Raw genomic sequence first — 21,033 nt, forward strand, 5'->3', positions numbered from 1 at the left:
TCTGAGGCCAGGACCTCAGATGTCCGTTAACTTCTATCTCAAGACCTCAGAGGTTACAGCAGATAGAAAAGGAGAATAGGATCAGAGTCCACAGGGAAATGAAGGGTGGAAAGTTTCTAATTAAAAACAACTTGGACTTTGGTTGAATTGTTCTTGTCTCAGAAAGCTTCTACAGAATGACTTCCCTCCCTTCATTGTCTTTCTAAGTTTTGCGATTTTCTAAGTTTTGGCATCTTTACACATTTTAAAGTTTTCTTTTTCATAAAGTCAGATAAAGCAATTTCTGGTGGGCGAAAGTCTCCTGGAGCAGGTCTGGAGAAGTGGAATAATGAGGCTTTCAATCATGCACAGGACCGACAATTAACTAATGAAAATCCTTTTTTTCCCCCTATTTCCTCAAAAGTCAGTTCTCAGAAAAACAATCATTTACTGTACATACCCTGTTTACCAGCAAGGTTAAAAGTTCAGGCAAAGAAAGACATCAAAATATTTACATTAAAGCAAATCAGTGTTTCTATATGGTGTCTGGCTCTGCACATTTGAGATCGAGCCCTATCACGACCGTGGAGAGCAGAGGAATGTTCTGGAAGGTTGGCTCTACGTTTCTCAGGTGCTTTCTGAGACTATTCTCTTTTCTGAGACTGCTATCTCTGCTACCCCCAGCTTTTTAGATGTTTTCTTCCTTTTGATATTTTACATTTTATAGCTTAGGTCATTAGGACCTCACCAGAGTATTTCACACATGGCAAGTTTCTATTACTTCCTTGGTAAATTTATTTTTTTTTAAATCCTCAATTTTTAAGAATTAAAATAATAATGACAATAAAATTTTATTTATTTATGTTGACAGAGAGAGATCACAAGTAGGCAGAGAGGCAGGCAGAGAGAGAAGGGGAAGTAGGCTCCCCGCTGAGCAGAGAGCCTGATGTGGGCCCGATCCCAGGACCTTGAGACCATGACCTGAGCTGAAGGTAGAGGCCTTCAGTCCTTTGTGCTCTCATCCTTATTGCAAATATTCCCCCACACTGACAGGGTGAATTTGGCAACCGAAGCTCAGGGACCCAATTGCTCGCCAGAGACCATGCCGGCCAGGACGGAGGCACATCTGACTGAGTTCTGTAATTTCTGGGGTCTCCGTTGCTCTGACCCTAAAGGAGGGGCCCCAGCACTGACCACATCTTCAGAAATACTTTCTTGGCTCACTCTTGTCTTGAGAAAAGACGAATCCAGGAAAGTCAGGAGGCCTTTTTCTACAAGAGCGATGTTCTTCCAGAGGAACCGCACATGACCGCTGGAGCAGGGGCTGGATGCCCCCCCCCCCGCAGCCATTGTCAGTGACCTGAAGCCCAGCAGATCCCTGCGGAGCTCCGGCCGTCATGGTGAGAAGGACACCAGCATGGTTGTCCTCAGGCACCTGAGCAAGACAAGGCATTGCTGTGGGTCCTATAGCAGGAGACACAGTGTTGGAGAGGGGACTCATCTGTCCCCCAGCACGGACCCCAGATGTGAAACTTGGGGCCCAAAGCACTCCTCGGCTGCCCTATGTCGGTGAGCAGAGCAGAAGAAAGGGGCTTCTCTTCGGTTACTTCTGCCCTGGGCCCATCCTTCCCAGCTTAGTCCTGCCCTCAAGGGCTCCAGGCACAGGTGGTTCGGAGCCTGCGCTCCCCAGGCCCCGCTGGTATCCCTGTCCCCCACATCCGTGCCACTGAGGGAGTGGCTTCCCCTCTGGTGGGCAGAAGCCATGTGGGGTCCTGCATGGGTCTGAAGAGAGCCTGCCAATCACCCTCAAGTGCACACCCTTCGGCTGTCCCTCACACGCTCAAGAAGCAACCCCCTACCACCTACTGCACACACAAACATGCCCACCCCAACTGCACACATCCCAGACACTCACATACCCACCCATCCGCACAAACCAGGGACACCTACAGGTATACACACACATATCGTGGGCTCCTCCCCCCGCCACACCCACACCCACACCCACGCCACACGTGCACACTGGACAGATACCCACCACACACATCCCTGCACGTACATAGGGGCTCATGTACCACAGGTCACACACGACATGCACATGCCACACGTGCACACTTGGGACACACGCACACACAAGCTACACTCACAGCATGCCTGTACTGTACCTACATCCAGTCACACACACACACCACCCGGGTACCTACCCCGTGTACCATATCCAGCAAAACCCACAGCCAACAACCTCTACCACAGCCATGTGCACACACCCACACCACACTGGTACCACTGATGCCCACACTCACATCCACCCCCATAGGCACGTCCACACCTGCACATACACCACACTGATACATTCCCCACATGCACCCAGGCACCCCCAAACAGCACTCACAGGACCACACCACACACTGCCATATTTCACACACACACATACACATACACATGCACACGCATGCACACACACACACACCCTCATTCTCACACCCCATTCTCGACTCTGCTAATTCCAGGGCAGACCAGCCAGAACCATAGACAGACTGCCAAATAGCCTTCCTTCTCCATGAAATGGCACCTATATGGAGCGACTGTAAAAGTGACTTCTTGGGGACGTAAAAAAAAAAAAAAAAAAAAACCGACAGAAGGTAAGCTAGAGAGAATGGCCTGTTACAGAGCTGTGTGCTTCCGCCTCGGGAGGTCCCGAAGATCACAGTCATGGAATGAGAGCTGCTCAGGGGAGCAGGAGGGGCACGACGAGTTCTGGGTGACACATTCCCCTCGTTTTTGCTTTTCTTCCTCAAATGGCAGCAGCCACCCCTCCGAGGGGTCCCCCCTCTTTTCCTGGTTCCTTAGCCCCATCTCCTCCCCCACCTCGCTGACTCTCAAACAGCCTCGCTGTTAGCTGGGACCCCCAGGAGCCTCTAACTGATTCCCCGCCACCGCCCCCCCAAGATCTCCCAACTAGCTTCTCAGAAGAATAAAATTCACTTTACCAACACTGACTCACCACCTACGTAAGGGAGGCATGCGTTGGGCTGTGGAGGTAAAAGGTGTTACCACAGAGCTCTGACCTCAAGGGGCCCAGAGAGCGGAGCTAGCAGCTGTGCTCACCAGGCTTCTGGGATCTTGTTAAAATGCAGATTCTGGTTCCAGGGGCCAGGGCAGGACCTCTGCCTTTTTGACCCTCCAACCATACTTTGAGTGGTAAGCCATTCTCAGAAACAGAGTCTGCCCACATCCCTGACTGCTGACAAGGACCCTCACACAGCTATGGCATGGGGCAAGGCCGGAAGGGCTGCTGGTGTTCCCAGAAAGAACAGCTCAGGTGGCCACCTCACCTGCCCGAGGCCCTGCGGTAGCCAGAGAGGCACCCGGGGCACAGCACAGACAGCTTGACTTCCTATCCTCCGTTTTCAGGTGTGCTCTGCAAGCTTTCTTCCAGCTGTCCCTTACTAACCACACTCCTCTGTAAAGGAAAGTGGCTTTGCTTTTCCATATTTATAAAACATGAAGCAGCAGCATGGTAGGGGGCTGGGGGAGGCCCAATGAATCTGGGCTTAAATCCAGGATGCACAGGTTTAGTGATGCGGGGCAACCCAGATTTCTTAACTGAAAGGAAAGAATAATAATCCCACCTCTGGGGCCAGTAAGGAGGAATGGAAATACAGCTGACCACATGGGTGTGAACTGGGCAGGCCCACTTATACTTTCTATAGTACGCAACTGCAATGTATTTCTTCTTCTTTCTAATTTTCGCAATAAGGTTTGTTTCTCTAGCCTACTTTATAGGAAGAATCCAGTAGATAATCCATATAATCTATGTAACATATAAAGTAAGTGTGAATTCACTGTCATGTTATTGGTAAGGCTTCTGGTCAATAGTTAAGTTTGGGGGAAGGCAAAACTAGACACAGGTTTTCAACTGTGGCAGGGGTGGGGGTTTGGTGCCCATAACCCCGTGTGGTTCAAGAATCAACTGTAATGTGTGAACCACCAAAAGTTGTGTCCTGAGCAAACTAAAGCCTCAGATGGTAGCCGGGATTATTCTCAAGGCACAGGTTTACTAATCCTTGTCCTTAGGTGATCGTCACGGGACACGTACTACCTGTACACCTGGGGAAAGTGAGGCAGGGACATGAGGCAGCAGGGGAGCATGTGCCATACTAGGCATGGGGACTCAACATGGCTTTCAAGATCCCCCTAAGTCACTTAAGAAGGGAGACAGAGCTGTGATGACCGAAGGGAGAGGAGAGTGCACAGGCAGACCTCCAAGGGGTCATCCAGATCTCCGAGTCTGAGGACATCAGTCCTCCCTGGACACCTGTGAATCCAGGGCAGACATTCCCCAGCTTGACTCCCTTCTGCTGGATAGAAGCCAAGATGACTCAAAGCTATCTCAGTATTGACAAAAAGATATTTCAATCCAGAAATTTCCAGTCAAGCCATTGGTCAGGAGGCCTCAGCAGAGAGATAAGCATGTTGCCACCTGCCCAGACTATGAAACCCTCTCTGCTTTTGAAAACTGAGTCAAAGAACCCATCGTGGGGATTCGCGTGAGGGAAGCTGACACAGCTGTTTTCATCGTGGTGCCTTCCTGAGCCAGGGGTCCACACGTGGAGCGGGACAGGAAAGTGGATGGTTTTCACTGAGTTTTCATCTCTGCCAGATTTGCTTTTCTTCCTGGCACCCCTGATGGAATGGGAGCACGTGGGCCAAGCAGCATGAGAAGGCAGCTACCCCAAGCCCATGTGTGACCCCCTCAGCCTGGGCGTGTGCCCCGAGCCATGTTTGGGCTGTGCCTGAAGTCTGTGCATCCCTAACCTCAGAGTCACTTGCAAACATCGTAGAGACACTGACCTGAAAGGGAGAGGATCTGGAAGGCCGGGAATGAGCTCAAATAACCACCGTTTTCCAAAGGAACAGGTTCTGAAAACTACAGCAAGGCAGACTCCCTTGAATTTCCGGGCCAAACCCAGAAGCGGCATTAGACAAGGCTCACAAGCATTTGGGAAGAAAGTGGTGGTCTCTAAGAGGTAACACAAGTTCTCTAAGAGAAAGTCATTCCATGCTAACCTCATTTCCTGTTTTGACGAGCTTCACCAGAACAGTCGATTAGGGGAATGCCCCAGAAAGTGTGTCTTGCTTTCAGTAAAGCATCTGAAAACTCTTATTGTATCCTATGCACTTAAGACACACAAGATGGGCCCGTTGGTAGTATGACTGGGAGAATTCGAATTGGCTGGGACGACCTTCCCAAAGAGATCAGGCAGTGGCATGATGTCGGTCCTGCTCCCCCGACTCCTACCTCCACTGCTGGAGACGGCTGTGCTGGCCAGGCCTCCCACTCCATCTCAACAGCTCAGATGATTCAGAGTTTTTCTCCCTACTGGGAAGTGAGCTTTGTAAGGTGCCTCTGCAGCTCTACACATGGGGAAGGTTGAGTGTGGGTCTATGGCTTGTTTTGCTCTATTCACGTCCTTAGGAGGGGAGCAGGGATGTTTCCATGGAGACCCACGGGGCCCTGTCCCACATTCCATTTTAAAACTGACTTGGAGGGGTGCCTGGGTGGCTCAGTGGGTTAAAGCCTCTGCCTTCAGCTCAGGTCATGGGATCGAGTCCCACATTGGGCTCTCTGCTTAGCGGGGAGTCTGCTTTCCCACCCCACCCCCTGCCTGCCTCTCTGCCTACTTGTGATCTCTCTCCCTGTCAAATAAATAAATAAATCTTTAAAAATAAAAATAAAATAAAAATTAAAAATAAAACTGACTTGGAGGGAGATACTGATGGCCTATTTGTTACATTTGCAAATCACACACACCTCTCGGGACAAAATGGCCTCACACCATTGACTCACAGGGGTCAGGAGGCTGGGGTGAAATGAGATAGGAGCAAACGCGAAGCCTAGGTTTTTCTGAAAAACAGTGTGCTGGAGAAGCACCTAATTCAGGCACATTCGACTTCTAGCTATGTCACTGCCTGCCCGTGTGTGACCAGAGATGACACACACCTTGAGAGTCTTCACCTCTACTTTTTAATTCTTTCCGTAATACTGAACTCTCTCAGGGTATTAGACCGGCACCAAAAATCCTTTCCCTACTTGGGTTAGGGCCTTGTTGTGAGGACGGAATAAGTCAGAGGTGGTAAAGTGCTTTGAAAAAGGGAAAGCTCCGAAATTCAAAATAGTATTATTATTTGTTGTAAGGTGCTTTCCCTCCAAAAAAAGAAAAAAAAAAAAAAAAAAACCTCTGACAGTCTATGAGTGATAAGCAGAAAATGATTCAGCTTTGGCTTCTGTTTCTCCAGTTGTAACCCCAGACTGGCTGGGCTCACAGAGTGGCCCCAGCGAGTCCATCACAGATTCCGAACTCCTGCAAGACTCCAAACCCCTCCTTTGGCCCTCTGCTTTTCCAAAAGATCTTCCGGGAAGGCTTGCTTCCCACTGTCCCAAATTTTGGTAATTAAAAAAATCATTCAGATAGTTCCCTTTCCAGGGCTGGGTATTCAGAGATGTAAACCAAGTTCACAGCCAGAGTGAATGCCGAATGACTTGGGTCGGGGCCTTGGACTTCTCCTGGTATTTTAAGTTATTTTGGATCCTACCAGGCGGTCTTTTGAAAGCATGTCACTCTTGCTACTGCACGAACCCTGGCTCAAAAGGTAGATGAAAAATAAACTGCAGACCCAAGACAGGAGAGCAGGCCCTGGTCAAATTAACAGACGAAGAGAATCACCTTAAATTTCTCTTGTGTTCAGTGTAATTTTACTTGGCATCAGAGTTCACCTAGACTATCCTGTGGAACTTTCTGTAATGACACACGTGTTTTACATCTGTGCTATCCAATCTGGCAACCACAGCCTCATGTGGTTATTTATATTTAAATTAACAAAAATTTTAAAAGAATTAAAAATGTATTCCTCAGTCACACAGCTATGTTATAATTTTTCATGAGACACATGTGGCTAGTGGCCACCATATTGGAAAACAACCTCAGACCAACAGTTCTTACCCTTGGCTACTGGTTGGAATTACCCGGGGAGTTTTAAAAAAATACTAACATCTATCCCTCCACCCCAAATTCTGTTGTGATTGGTCCTGGTGGAGCCTGGGCATTGGATTTCTTAAAACTCCTGGATAATTCTAGTGTTTGGCCAGGATTCAGAACCATTGTCCCAACCATGGAGAACTCTGGGCTCAATTTTCATTTGTTCCTCTTGTTACCTTGTGAACTGATTATCCTGCAAACGCCACATGAGTTATTTCTGCTTCTGCCTGTGACTTCCACCTTTCCCACCTTTTCCAGGTCATAAGTATCCTAGTGGATTAATTTCTGGGAAATGGGCAGAGGAAGTTAGGGGATCCAAGAACTGGCAGAGTAAGAATGAGGGGCATGTGCTGCAGACTCCTCCCTGAGGACACATCCCTCTGCTACATGGTTGCCTTTAATCTTCCAGGAACATAAGCAGATATAATTTAACTTAAATTAGCAAGACAAAGCTTGATAATCAGAGAATCTGATTATCCCAATAGCAGATAGTTTATGATCAACCTTTTCTGCCATAGTCTACTGACAGAAAGCCTGTGTCCTCACCTTGGCTGCTCCATTTACCTCTTTCCATCATCAGAGGTAAATGGACTCACGCTTTCCTTACCCACCAAACGCTGGTTAGAAAACAGAGCTATTCAACATCACAGTGTCACCTGCGAAGTGATTAAGACGATGGATCACTACATAGTTACTGAGCCTAGTGCAAGGGTCTGGGGACAGGAGAATAAGACAGACTAGAATCTTCCTTTATAGAGCTGAAATGCAGAAGGCACATGACAGGAACACAGCTGATTAATAAACGAACAAACAGGATAATTGTTGATATTATAGGGTCATGAAGTAGAGAGAAGTAGTGGCGGTAAGCAGTTGTCTCAGGACAGGTGGTCAGAGAGAGCATCCCTGAGCAGGGGGCATCAGGGCTGAGACCTGGACATATAGCACAGCATACATCGCGCCATGCGGGAGGGAGGGTTGAGGTGATGAGCATGATGGACTGAGAAGTTAATTCTGAGCAGCATGAAATGGTACAACACTATCCTTTTAAATCATTCGTGGACCTCTGCTAAGCTTAAAAGTGAAGGCTCACAGAAGAGCTGGAAGGCTGCTACCCATGGGCTCTCTGGCCAGGCCCCCAGGAGGACTGAGTTGTCCCATTAAGGGCTGGGGACGAGGGTGGTACTCCACTGAAGGAATGCTTTGACACATACCCATTCTACAGAATGTTGAGTTGCCAATTCTGGGGGCTCAGGTTTGCAGGCGGATTAAAGAACCCATGTAAACAAAGGGAGTGTGCTGTTTATCCACGATGAATTGCCCAGTGCTCCCCTACAGTTTGTGAGAAAGGTCCCAGCAGGACCCACTCATATGGAGGCTAGAGGTGCTGAGAAGACCAGGGCAGAATTGGTCCCACCCAAATTGTCTCCAGAATGTGGCACACAGTATGCCCCAAAGAAACCTTGTGGGATGAAGAAGTGAATGGGTGACCGATGGGTGGGGGCAGAGAAGGAGGCAGCTGAGAAAGCAGAGGTCTTCGGCAGAAAGCTCAAGTTTGGTGACGATTTGGGGGGTTGCCACTTGTAGGCCATGACCACAGTAATATGGAAAGAGAGTTCGCAATGTTTTCCTCAAATGTTAATGTGCCAATACTGACTCAAGGGAGGCCTTCTGGGGCTGCAGAAGAAAGAGGCAGGGCGAACAAGGCTCACTAATAAGACAGTCAAGTTCAACACTCTTCTAATGATGCCCTCGTGATCTGTGTGGTTAGGGCAGGGTTTACTCGTACTGCTATAGAAATCAATCTCAAATGCTCTTTGGTGTCCTTTCCATTAATGCAGGGTATAGCTAATAAGAAAACAATTCATGGGCGCCTGGGTGGCTCAGTGGGTTAAGCTGCTGCCTTCGGCTCAGGTCATGATCTCAGTGTCCTGGGATCGAGTCCCACGTCGGGCTCTCTGCTCAGCAGGGAGCCTGCTTCCCTCTCTCTCTCTCTGCCTGCCTCTCCATCTACTTGTGATTTCTCTCTGTCAAAGAAATAAATAAAATCTTAAAAAAAAAATAAAAAAAAGAAAAGAAAACAATTCATTTTTCTTGAGTTTTGCTTGGAATGAAGGAAAAATAATTAAGACACGCAGGGGCTGGCTAGATAAATAGAAAACCAGCCAGACTAGACCATGACCACATCCCAAACACATCATCGGTCAACGTGGAGGCCCTTGGAGTCCACAGCAGTTAGGATCAGGCCCTAGCGGGAAACCCTTCACCTGCACTCCGGCTGTGGGCAGCAGGTAGAGGCACTGGAGGGGGCCGAGTCCTGATTTTTCTGTGTCTGTGTCATTTTCGATCAACTGTGTCATAGAGCTTCCTGTTTCATCTCCCAGTTATTCTGAAACAAAAACATGCATGAAAAACACAGGTCACTGTCAACCGCATTGAGAGACAGTCACTCCAGTACATGGAAACCGAAAAGGGAAAGACAGATCATCAATGCGACAGTAAGCTGGGGAATCAAATTTATCAGCATCTATTCAAATAGTGATAATCAACGAAAAGTGCGGGTGGTGACGGCAGCGGGGGTGGGGGTGGGGGTAGGGGGCGGTGCAGGGCGTTCATTTAAAAATAATTCACAAGAGACTGAAAAGGCAGATGTTCCCAGAAGCCCACTACCTGTTTACTGAAAGTTGCAGTCAGTTCTGACCTTCTGGGTCAGGGTCTACTACTGGGCCACACTGAGGCTTTTCCCCTACGTGCTTCTGTTGGCCTTGCTAAAGGGTCACACATGACTTTTGGGACAAGCCCGGTGTTTGCCCAGGTGATGCACCAAGCACCCCTCCCCAAGCGTCGAAAGAGATGTGAGAGAAGTCACCAGGGGATTGCAGCCCAATGAGGATGGACGAGGAGGATGGTGGCTGAATTTATGGTCCCCTGTCCTCCCCCGTTCTCAGGGGCATCAGCCTCGCAGGTACATCCAAGCATCGTGAACAGACAGGCTTGCACCAAGAAGCCTTAGTGAGATGAAGGAAAGAAAAAGAGGAGAAGGGGCTCCTGACCAAACAAAGGGGAAGTCCGGGGCCAGCCAAATAAAAGCCTTGAGGATAGCACAAGGCTGAGACAGCTCTAAGGACTATGGTTCTAATAAAAACTGCTTTGCCACTTGAGACCAGCACGGTTTGGCTCCCAAGCAGCACACTGTGGAAGGTTATTCTCAGTTCCCAAACAAATGAAAGGTTAATTCCAAAGACAGGTAGAGGGATGGGTCAATTCAGACATATAGACAGTGTCACCTCCCCCAAAGATGGTGGCCCTCCAAGCCAGCTCTGTGCTTACATCTGTGGCTTAGACAAGAGGGGGAGGGTGAGAAGGCAGGAGACAGAACTGCCATGGGAGGGAGGTCAAAGCCACGCCTGCCTACACCTTCCAGCCATATTCTCTGACCATGAACTGCTTACTGATGGTCAGAGAAGGAACGGGCTCTGCCGGTCTACTCAGAGCCTCCTGGGTATGGCTGTCCCCACCACACTCGACCTGCCCCAGATGCAACACAGAGGTCATCAGAAAAACCAGAAGCCCCCCTGCCCCACCCCATTTCCTGACTTTTGTTAATGGCACAAAATTCTCTGTAAAAAGGGAGGAAGGGGTGCACGATTTTGGAAAAACTCCATCCTGCCCCTTGAGATTCGTTCACAATGCATAGCCGCATACAAAAGACCCTGAGAAGTTAGGAAATAAAGAAAGCAGCTGAAATTCATTTACTGTGTGCTTCCCAAGCATATCTGGAGCAGAACCCTTTTTACACAACTAGCCTTTGCCAGCAGGGCTCTGTTGAGTGACAGAGATCAAAGCTTCTCTTAACACTCGACACTTGGCGTGGCAGTTGTGATACTCTCTATTCCTCGCCCTGTATTGTTTTTCCTTATTTCTTTCCTCCAGTCTTTTGTACAAGTGAGTTAGCTGATTCACATCAACCCCTGTAGCCTTAGTTTTCTCTCAAGAGCCCCATTTGCCAGTGGCAGAGAACTACCGGGCTTTCTGAGAGCCAGCCGATAAATTCGGCTCTGTGGTGACTACCATTCGAGGAACAGTGCTGCCCCGAGGAGTCTGCTGGGAAAACTGACTTCCTGATTTGTGTCATATGAGCTAGCATTTTCTAACATGACTTAAAAGTCTGGAAACTGGACCAAAGATGTCTTATGTAGACTTTCCTGGGTGGGCAAAGAGAAAAAGGAGCGAAGAAATGCATCGGCATGGACATGGGTACAAGAGAAATCCTGGTTCCTTTTGTCTCACCACTGAAATAGAGAGGTGGCTTAGGAGCTTGTGCTCTCGTCCAGTGGTACCCCACTTCTGAGGGATTAAAAAAAATTTAAAAAACAGCCCAGGCAGACTTTAGTAATAAACACTCCACCATGCAAACCGTGGCCAGAATCACAAAGAGTGAGACATTGCAGGGCTTTAAGGATCATCTGGTCAACCTTCACTTTATAGGCACCCGGAGGGAGGAAAGTTGGCAATCTTCCTAAGGTCACACTGGAAGGCACACTGTTGGTACCGAGACCTTGGTCCCTACTACCTACTCCCTAAATTTTGAATTCCATCTTCCCCTGTAAGACCTGAGCTTGTTTAGGAGCTCTTGCAAGGATAAGTGAAGGTCATAACGAATCCATGTTGGCCTGGGTATCTAGTTATCATTGAAAAAACTTAAGATGACCCATTTAGGAACTTTCAGAGATTTGCGCCTAATTCAAAGCCTACCACACATTTAGCTTCCCATATGCTGGCATTCACAAGGAGTTGGGGGAAGCTAGCAGCCGCATAATGGACAGTCCCAGGGGAGCTTCGGGTCACATTACCCCTTTACTCTTACTCCCAGTCTGGCTGAATTACACTACTCCTGCCTGTCTCTCTAGTATTCAAGGGGCTCCAGTTAGGTCTCCCCCACTGTGCACATAACTTCACTCTCCCTTGGATCTGAGGGATGGCCTTAGGGTCATCACACTGCAGATACAAGCTCTCATCAGGGGCCTGAAATGTAGCCCAAGCAATTTTCTGGATGTTCCTTCAGCTAGCTCCCAAATCCTGCCCTTTTTGTTCCTAAGGGCAGAGGAAAAGCTCCAGGCATGGGAAACTGAGAAGGGGAGACCAAACAGTAACTCAGACACCCACCCCTAGCCTGGGGATTCACGGGCTGGCCTTACCCAGGCCTTTTTCCCAGGCAGTAAGGACCAGGGCACAGGGGCAGGGGAGCAAAGTCACCAACTTCAGTTGGCTATAACATCCATGGCATTGCCAAGTCCTCACTGCCAAAGTGCCAAACCAGGCCCCACCAGCCCCCCAGGTGTAGAACATACACTTGAGCCTGTTCTGCACCAAAGTCTTTGTTAATGCTTGGGAAAATGACAAGCCAGGCACTCACATCCTGTTCATGCTGACTCACAGTGGATTCTGACAGTGTTGGGAGCCAACTTTTTAAGATTTCGAAATAGCTGCCCAGGAGGATAGGGTGTATTCAACAGCATCAAGGTGTCCAGCTCTCGGGACCCCACTGTTTTTATTTCTCAGGAAGTTAAGACCAAGAGGGCACGGCCAGAAAATGTTGGTTGCTTATCACAGACTAATTTCAGAGATAAGTGTATGGGTCCCTTGTGTAAATTACTAGAATTCTGTGCGGCCAGGCCGGTCAGGGAAGAGAAGAGAGAAATCTTCGCTTGACGGCGCCCCCCTTCCCTTGTTTCTGAAGGGGGCTCCTAGTTCTTGAGCTACAGCCACGTAACTCTGAGCAGAGTTAGAGCCTTTCCTGAGGGGATCCCCCCTGAGAAGTAGTTTTTGCAAAATGTTCCACGCATCATTACAGACCTACACGTGGTTCAGAAAAACTCTGTGTCCCTCAAAACGCCCATGAGCAGAGCACGAGCCTGTCCCAGGGCCGCCGCAAAACACACCCAGATCCTCTAGGTCACCACTGGGCCCATGCCACACAGCAGTCACTGTTCCAGATGCGTGCTCCCCCTTGGGCAGAGCATTGGCCTCCAGGCTGGTGCTGTTCGGCTCGTCCCTCTCACGCGGAAGGCAGCGGGAGCTCCACAACTAGCTAGTAGATGGTGGCCCCCTGCTTCCCATCTAGCATCCTGACCCAGGCGTTCTGCCCCCCCTTCTGAGATGAACGGGAGCTCACAGGTGATTCAACGCCTATTCCCCAGGGGAGCTTGGAAGCTTGCCCACCTTCTGGTACGGGGAGGTAGTTATTCAAGACCTTCCTCCATCTGTACCAAAGGTGGGAAGAGAGACAAGAGTGGGCAACCCAAGGGCGGCGCTTACTGGAATGTTTCCGGCTACAGTCAGGCCATCGCCTCCCTCTCCTTGGCCACTTCCTCTATCCTTAGGACAAAATCCACTTTGCAAAGAACTGAACCTCAAAACCAGGCTAGCTGACCTGTCGTCTGGCCGGTGCTGTGAAAGCTCCGATTTACAGGGAAACTTGCTGTCTAGTTACTGAGGGATGCCAAGTTCTGAGGGCCGGATTTCCCGCCGTGTCTTTGCTGGGCACACGAAGCGACGAGGCAGTGGAGGGAAGACGGACACACTGACACGCTCCGTCAGACACGCCTTTCAGGTGTTCCGATCAGCCATGGCCCAGGGCCCTCACCAGCGCTTCTCAACACGGGGCTCTGGACCAGCAGCATCATATCACCTGAGAATTTGTTAGAAATGCAAATTCGCAGGCCCTTTCCCAGACCTTCTCAACTCGAAACTTCGGCGGTGGGGCCCAGCGATGTCTGTTTTCATAAGCCCCCAGGTGGTTCAGACGCACGCCCAAGATCACAGTGGTGACTGAACCTCAGAACACCCTAGTGATGCTCTTGGCCCTGGGGCCGTGGGCTTGGTCCCTGACAACTGTGGGCAACTGTGGGTGACTGCATGGTAGTTAACTTTTCCTAAGTGTGTCACTGGATGGTTCTCTCCTGAGATCCCCACAGAGGCAGGAAAGAGGTCACAGCTCAGAGGCCGTCCAAGACTTTCAACAAGTTCTTGGGGGGATCTGGGGACAAGTGTTGAAAAAATGGGTCGGTCCCTTCATCTCCTTTTCTGGGCACTGCTCCTCTGCACAGCAAGAGCCGAGCGCAGAGGGATTTGAAGCCTGCACAAGTGACTTCCTCCGGTCATCCACTTCCCTCCTGGCCAGCCGGCATGCTGCCTCTCCCCACCCTCACCCCACTGCCCCCCCGCCCCGCGGCCCCCGTCTCCGGCACTCTCAATCCACTCGGCCCGAGGACAACACTTGAGCCACCAGGTTGGGTGGCATTTCTTTCCAAAAAAAGAATAGAAAATGGTTTCACCAGCTTGACCCTCCTTACTGCTACACTGGGAGGAGGGGTTCGGGCACAGCCCTCCCTGCTTCAGAGCTCTGCTCACACGACAACACACAGGTTGGGGGTTGGGGGGGGCACCAGCACCGGACCAACGACCAGACAGGTAGGCGGCGACACCATATGACCAGGCCCCCTTTCCCCAAATTAAACAATTGTTTATTATTTAAAAAAAAAAAAAAAAAAAAACTAACCTCATACAGGAAGTACGAAAAGAAAAGAAGAAGGAGGATGAGAAGGAAGACAAACCCAGGCTACGACATTAAAAATGGCCAAGATGGGGGGGCACGAGATACCATGATATTCCTCAGTTTCCACGATCCACTTCAGAAGGGTGGTGGGAAATGGCCCGGTGGGGCACTGGGGGCGGGTGGGGACTGACAGGGCTGGAGGAGATGGAGCAAAGAAGGGGACGATGAGTCACGAGGCACAGCCTCGCCAGATAAAGGGCAGAGCGTGTGGTAGGACCACATCCCATTCAGGGCCCTCTCTGCAGGTGTGGCCATGCCAGCCAGACTTGGAGAAGATACCTAAAATGGAAACTGCCATTCGAGGTCGTCCTACGCACCCGCTGCCTCTCCTGGCCCACGTTCTGCCCTCCAGTGTGTTTCAGATGAAGACGCGGGAGTTCCCAGCTCATGATCACCTCCCCGCACGCCCCTGCCAGAGGTAGCCTAGCAGCAGCCAGATGGAGAGACACTCCCACGCGGGCCTCTACAGGCAAGCTGGCGGCCAAGTAGACCTTCAGGACCACAAGCCCAAACTGGCCTGACCTGCTTTGGCTTGATGGACACTGACATGAGGCCACCCAAGGCAGGCAAGAGTCAGGCCAGATGGTTAACACAGAGCCCCCCAGCCCTCTCCGAAAGGTAGACCATCCAAATTTTTTAAAATGGAGGGCATGGGACTCACAATGTCCACCCAAGGACTAGAAGGAGGAAAAACAGTGAGACTAAAGAACATTTCCTCTTTCACAGCACCAGACAGTAGGAGAACAGGAAATAGGAGCCCTCCCTCCCCGTGATCAAAAATAAATACAAACACTGTAAAATATGCACGCATTGAAAAGACAGCAGTCAAAAAGGATTTCAAGTCATTGCTATAGCCCTCAAAGAAAGCCCTTGGTCTTAAAAAAAAAAAAAGAAAAGAAAAGAAAAGAAAAAAGAAAAAGAAAGAAAGACAGAAAGAAAAAGAAAAAACTGTACAACAAAATCTCAAAATAGAACCAAAACCTGCAAATCATCCTCAAGAGTGTATTAGGAACCCATGTCTTAGCAGGCTGTTGAAAGGTTAATAATTTTCCTACCGAAACTGAATGTGGGTTGTGAAAGAACATTAAAATGAAGAAAATTTCCCCGTGGCTGCTATTTTATTATCACCAAAGCCATCAAGTTTCAGTTTGAGTTATTTGTATTTATTTGTGAAAACAAAGATTAGATAAGTAGAAACATAAACCTCATCCTAATTATTACCCAGGAGGATCTGATTTTTAAGACAAAAAAATAAGACCATCTCACACACACAGAGACACACACTCAAGGCACGAGAAGTCAAAACAACGGAGAGGAGAGAGGGTGCTGTTGCCTCCTTCCATCACTTGAAAAAGTGTGTTGTCTCATGTCAAACGTTAATATTTCTGTACAGTCTGAGAAGATAATACGAGAGCCATTGTGTACATCTGATTGCTGAAATTTTTTCTCAACTGCAGGCTCAGGTAGAGAGCTTTTTTTTTAAACTACAAACTATAATTTTGTTTGACACTTGGGAAAAAAAAAAAAAAAGCAGTTAGAGCCACACCATTCATTGTTTCAGGCCTGAAACAATGGCATCGAAGTACTGCTTTCAAAGATCAAATTAGGAGTTTGGAGATATTTATGACCAGGTGGAGCCTGGGGGAATGAGGGAGTTTGGGTACAAATGGTGGATTTCAACTCAGATGGGTCTCATTTGCCAGGTGAGCTGCTTTGTTCTCTGGGGTTTTAAAAGAAATTCACTAGATGAAATGGTTAATCAAAATCGATGGGTGAGCAAAAACTTCTCTTCCAGCAAAACATAAACATCAGAATGAAAAAAATAACATGCAAAAAGACCTTCAGTGGTCTCAGATCACCGAACAAACTGTTTTTCTACCTATTTTGTGTTGCTGGCTTTTGTTATCAGCCCAATCGGCAAATTGTGGCCAATTTTGTCATGGTTTAAGCAGACATTTTGTTCCCAAACTGCTTTCAACATTTGAGCTACCAAATACAGTTTATGAGAAATTGAACAAGCCACAATACAAACAGAAGAGGTATCTATTTTTGCTAAATTAACCCCTTTTAAGGTTAAAATGACACAGACAGAAAAATTTTAAAAAAACAAAAGCAAAAAAACAAAAAGAATTCTAGTAAATCCAAATTTGAAACAACCAAATCAGACTTTCTTGGAAAAAAAAGAATAATTCATGATTAACCCACTGATTGGATTTTGAAACCAACTACATGACATTCCCCAATTTTGATCACCATTACACCATGAACTTGCTTTTAATGAGACAATATGTCATTTTTATTTTATACACAAACACACACACACACCAAATATTGTTGGAATGTGCAGAGCAAAATTCCAAAGGAATTGATTAAATTAGGCTAAGGTAAAATCCTCGGTTAAGCAGTTATTTACTACTGAAAATAAATGACACCCACGTAGTTCATCTTATATATTAATATTGAAACCAAATGGCAGTCTTCTACCGCAAATCATTTCATAAAAAAAAATAATGAAACTAGTTAAAATGAAAACACATGGTTTTAATTTTATGAAACATTAAATATTAAGATCAAAATAATAGAAAACTGACATGGCTTTTCAAATTTTGTTTTTGCTTATTTACAACAACAAATTGAATATGAAAAAGAATGAAAGAACCCATGCTAAAAATTCAAGAATTACTACTTGGAAGAAAAGCAGAATGTCAGAGAGAAGACTGAAGAAAACTTCTCTGTTTGCAATCCTACCTCACATTTGAAGGCACAGCAATATGTACACCATTTTTAGCCTTTTAAAATACCAGCATGCCCACACACCATCTCAGATTAAACCAAGGAGAAAATGACACATTCTGAAACCATTTTCTAAAGCTTCTTTTCCTGATAACACTCAGACGCTTACAATCAAATTAATGAGTTTCTAAAAAGCCCAAACAACTCTCCATAAAGAGACAGAATTGTTCACAACAGCCTGCAGACATTTCTAAAATTTTCAGGCAATACTGAGAGCATTAGTCCTTGCTATTTATATTTAGAAAAGCTAAGCTGTTTTTAAACATCTATATTAGAAAGAAATACTACTCAGTGCTTTAGCTAATTAAATTGAGGAACAATTTGAAAAACACCAGTATCCCCCCTCATTTCAAACAATTGAGAAGTTAGTTCATTCTTTTCCTCCAGCTTTTTGCACAAATCTGTATTCTCATAATCTATTCACACTTGAAAATTCTTCAAGTAGTAAAGAAAGGAAACACCCACAGAGAGTAACTCATTATTTCTTCTGAAAGTGTATTTCTTCATAAATCCTAGACCAGCAAATAAACAGTAAAAGGAACTAAAAAGAAAGAAATCACGAAACTCAGGGAGGACACTAAAAATATCTACTGACTGACAGAAAGCTTAGCATGAGGAATTTTAGATTTAAATGGACACATTTGTGGCAGGTTTAAAACCTTCTTGGTGAGAGGCAGGCATTGCTTTTTGGGGAGCTCAAAACGATGACAGTGTCAGGGTAACATCTTCTGTGAAGGTCATGGGTTATGCTGTTTAATTCCAGACCTAAAACATGTGATTCAGACTTTACACTTTATGTTTGTAGGTTCCAGATCTTTCAGGGCTTGGTACTTTAAAGCAAGTAGCCTGACTTAGGCAAGACAACAGCATTTGACAACAAACAAACCAAAAAAAGCCTGGAAGGAACCCTACAATTTAATGATGACAGGGAATAAGAAGACTAGGGTAACCCCCTGAATTTGTTACCTGAAGAGATTTTCTGTCTGACGGTTTGACCCTAGAATCTCTGCCCTCGCCCTCAGTCAGCATCATCGAATGTTCACATTCAGAAAAAGTCTGACCTTAACTAATACTTGCCCACTCTTTTAAACCACACATATCCCCTTCCCCCGATGTAAGACTTGGGAAATGATGGTGGTTTTAGTCATCTGGAAAGAGTGAAACATGACATGGTCTTGAAGCACTTTCTTGCCCACGGCTGTCATTTTAACTCTGTTTTACCACAACTAAAAAGGCCGTGCTCACGGAACAGAATCAGGTTCACCTTCAATTGTATGTGTAACCCGGGAATTTCTGAAGAGCCGAGTGGCACAGTACAGAAGCTTTCATTGAAGAAATAGTCAAAGCAAGAAAAAAGAAATTCCCCACTTTGGGGGCAAGGGTATAAATCAAAATGTGAACGCTTCCACAGTAAAAATTATTTTCAGCATCATTACTCCACATACAACCTGCTAACTTGTTCTCCCCCCACCTTTCACAAAATGCATTTGTTAACCGCAAGATTTTAAAACACTGTTGTTATATTCAGAGGCATTTCTGAGTGGAAGTAAAATGGTCTCCTTCCCCCCTCCCCCACCATTTACTAGATATACCTTTTTACTTGAAGCCAATCTATCATGTATGAAATGGTGACAATTTAGATAAAGCAACATGGTTTTAAGTGCTATAGGGAAAGTTCAACTGTAAAATTAGAAGAGTAGGATTTTTACCTTTTTTTAAAAAAAAGCAATAGTTTTCCAGAATCTAGAAATAACTGCAACTGGGGGGGAAAAAAAAAAAGAAAGAAAGAAAGAAAAAAAAGAGAAAAAGAAAAAGAAAAAAAGGAGCCACACAGACAAGAATGAGAGAAGCCTAGTAACTCAGAATTCTTGACCTGGAAATAAGGGTCTCCTGCATTTTATTTTCTGTTTTCCACAAAGGAAACACAAATCGCTTTCCAGTCACAAAATGAAATGTGTACAAGAATAAGAAAACATGAAATCTATTAAACACTGCTGTATCTAAGTGAACAAAGAAACAGGAATTGCAGTTCTTGGTAGTGTGACTCCAGTGCCCCGTGTGAGTGACACAGTGAGTGAACACAGGCAGAGCAGACCTTCGAGAACAGGATAATTTTGCTTGTTGACTCAGGCTACAACTAAATAATTCTCCTCTGACAGGGTCTGTTAACACAATTAAAAAGGTACTATGGATACCCTTGGACTAGGAAGAGTAGAGTGTATTTCTGAGTCTAAAACTTTTCATTGATGTTAGCTTGAAAGCTGTTTAATTAGCTGTAGGGATGCCAACCAATCTCTTTATCAAAGCCAGCTGAAAACAAAACTGAGAGAAACAGCTTGTGGTTTCACAAAAATGTATTTACATGAATATATTTTAAAGGGAGTTCGATCATTAGGTTCGATGTCATCTGTGATATGTGGTGGATTTGACATTTAAAGATGTCAGGGGTTGTCAGATTTATCTTCAGTCGATACTTAGTGGAGATGTAACCACTTTGGTGAGCAGACCTTATTTTGCTGAATTCCAGCCCAGAAATCTTAAGAGACTTAACTCTTATATACTGAACACAAATCCTCCTCGTGTCCTCTCACTTCCTTAGCTATGATCTGCTGAGCGGCAAGTGGAGCCGCGGGTGACAAGTGGAATACAAGCCCACTTTCACACCTCGTCGCCGGGATGGTGACAGAGCCGAGCAAACCACAATGAACAGAGCACCCAGGGAGAGTTATTGATAAGCGCGGTGTTTCCTGAACTAGACAAGGGTCGGAGACCTTTAGCCTACTTGTTCACCGAGGCTTGTCTTGGAAAGAACATTGTGATGGGACCGGCTTTCTTCCCCACTACACACACTTAAAATCATCCACGGCGAGGAAAACCCAGAGCGATGAGGACAGCTTTACCACGATTCACGCTGCCTCAACAGAAAGTTCTCTCAAAGGGGCAGTGCGATGTCCTGAATAAACATCCTCCCTCGCGCATCTTCAACCAGGGGCAGGGGTCAGTAGCCTTTGTGCCTGTTGGTTCAGCCACCAAGAAGCCATGCTTTATATTTTATCGGGAGATGGGGGAGTGAATCACGGCCACTCCACTATCACAAGAATGAGGTTTGGCGAACATACCAGACACTCATCCACTCTTTTCCGAATGTCACTTTCCGTTTTGCCTAACCTGTTGGGAGTGGAAATTCAGCCCTCAGACAAATGAAGCTGAAGACAGGCTGTCGCAGCCCCAAGTGAAATCACCACACGGCAGCCAACACCACCCCTGAACCACAGAACCTCATACCTCATGCAGGGGACGGCGCGGAGCTCTCAGAAAGGGAAACGGTTGTTGGTATTATGTGACAAAAATGTATATTCAAATAGGAAACTCTGTTCCTTACCACCACCCTTCTACCTTCATTCACATGGTGGAGCTCAAGGGGTGTCTTGGGATCGTGCAGCTGACAGCACAGTTTTCAAAGGGTGACAGAAACAAATGTTTTCTAAAACTGCACTGCACATCAGTTACTTTCTATAGTTTGTTTAAAAAAAAAAAAAAAAAGGGCTTCTCCCCAAACCCAACTCTTTCACTGTGAATCATTTTGTTTAAAAAAAAAAAAAAATG

At 46.7% G+C, this 21,033-nt stretch overlaps 1 long non-coding RNA gene across 7 annotated transcripts in view; it reads right to left on the reverse strand.

Annotated features, from left to right (window-relative positions):
• The window catches only part of LOC309870849, a 225,094-nt gene that overhangs the window by 154,442 nt on the left and 49,619 nt on the right, over window positions 1-21,033 (reverse strand). For 6 of the 7 annotated variants that reach the window (XR_014314849.1, XR_014314850.1, XR_014314851.1 and 3 more), the window contains exon 2: window positions 9,284-9,405. This is a non-coding gene — a long non-coding RNA (uncharacterized lncRNA). Of the gene's footprint in view, window positions 1-817; window positions 1,415-9,283; window positions 9,406-21,033 lie in introns of those variants that run through there. The other variant, XR_014314855.1, reaches the window with a different exon arrangement.

Source organism: Mustela nivalis (genome assembly GCF_964662115.1).
Source record: "Mustela nivalis genome assembly, chromosome: 8".
NCBI lineage: Eukaryota > Metazoa > Chordata > Mammalia > Carnivora > Mustelidae > Mustela > Mustela nivalis.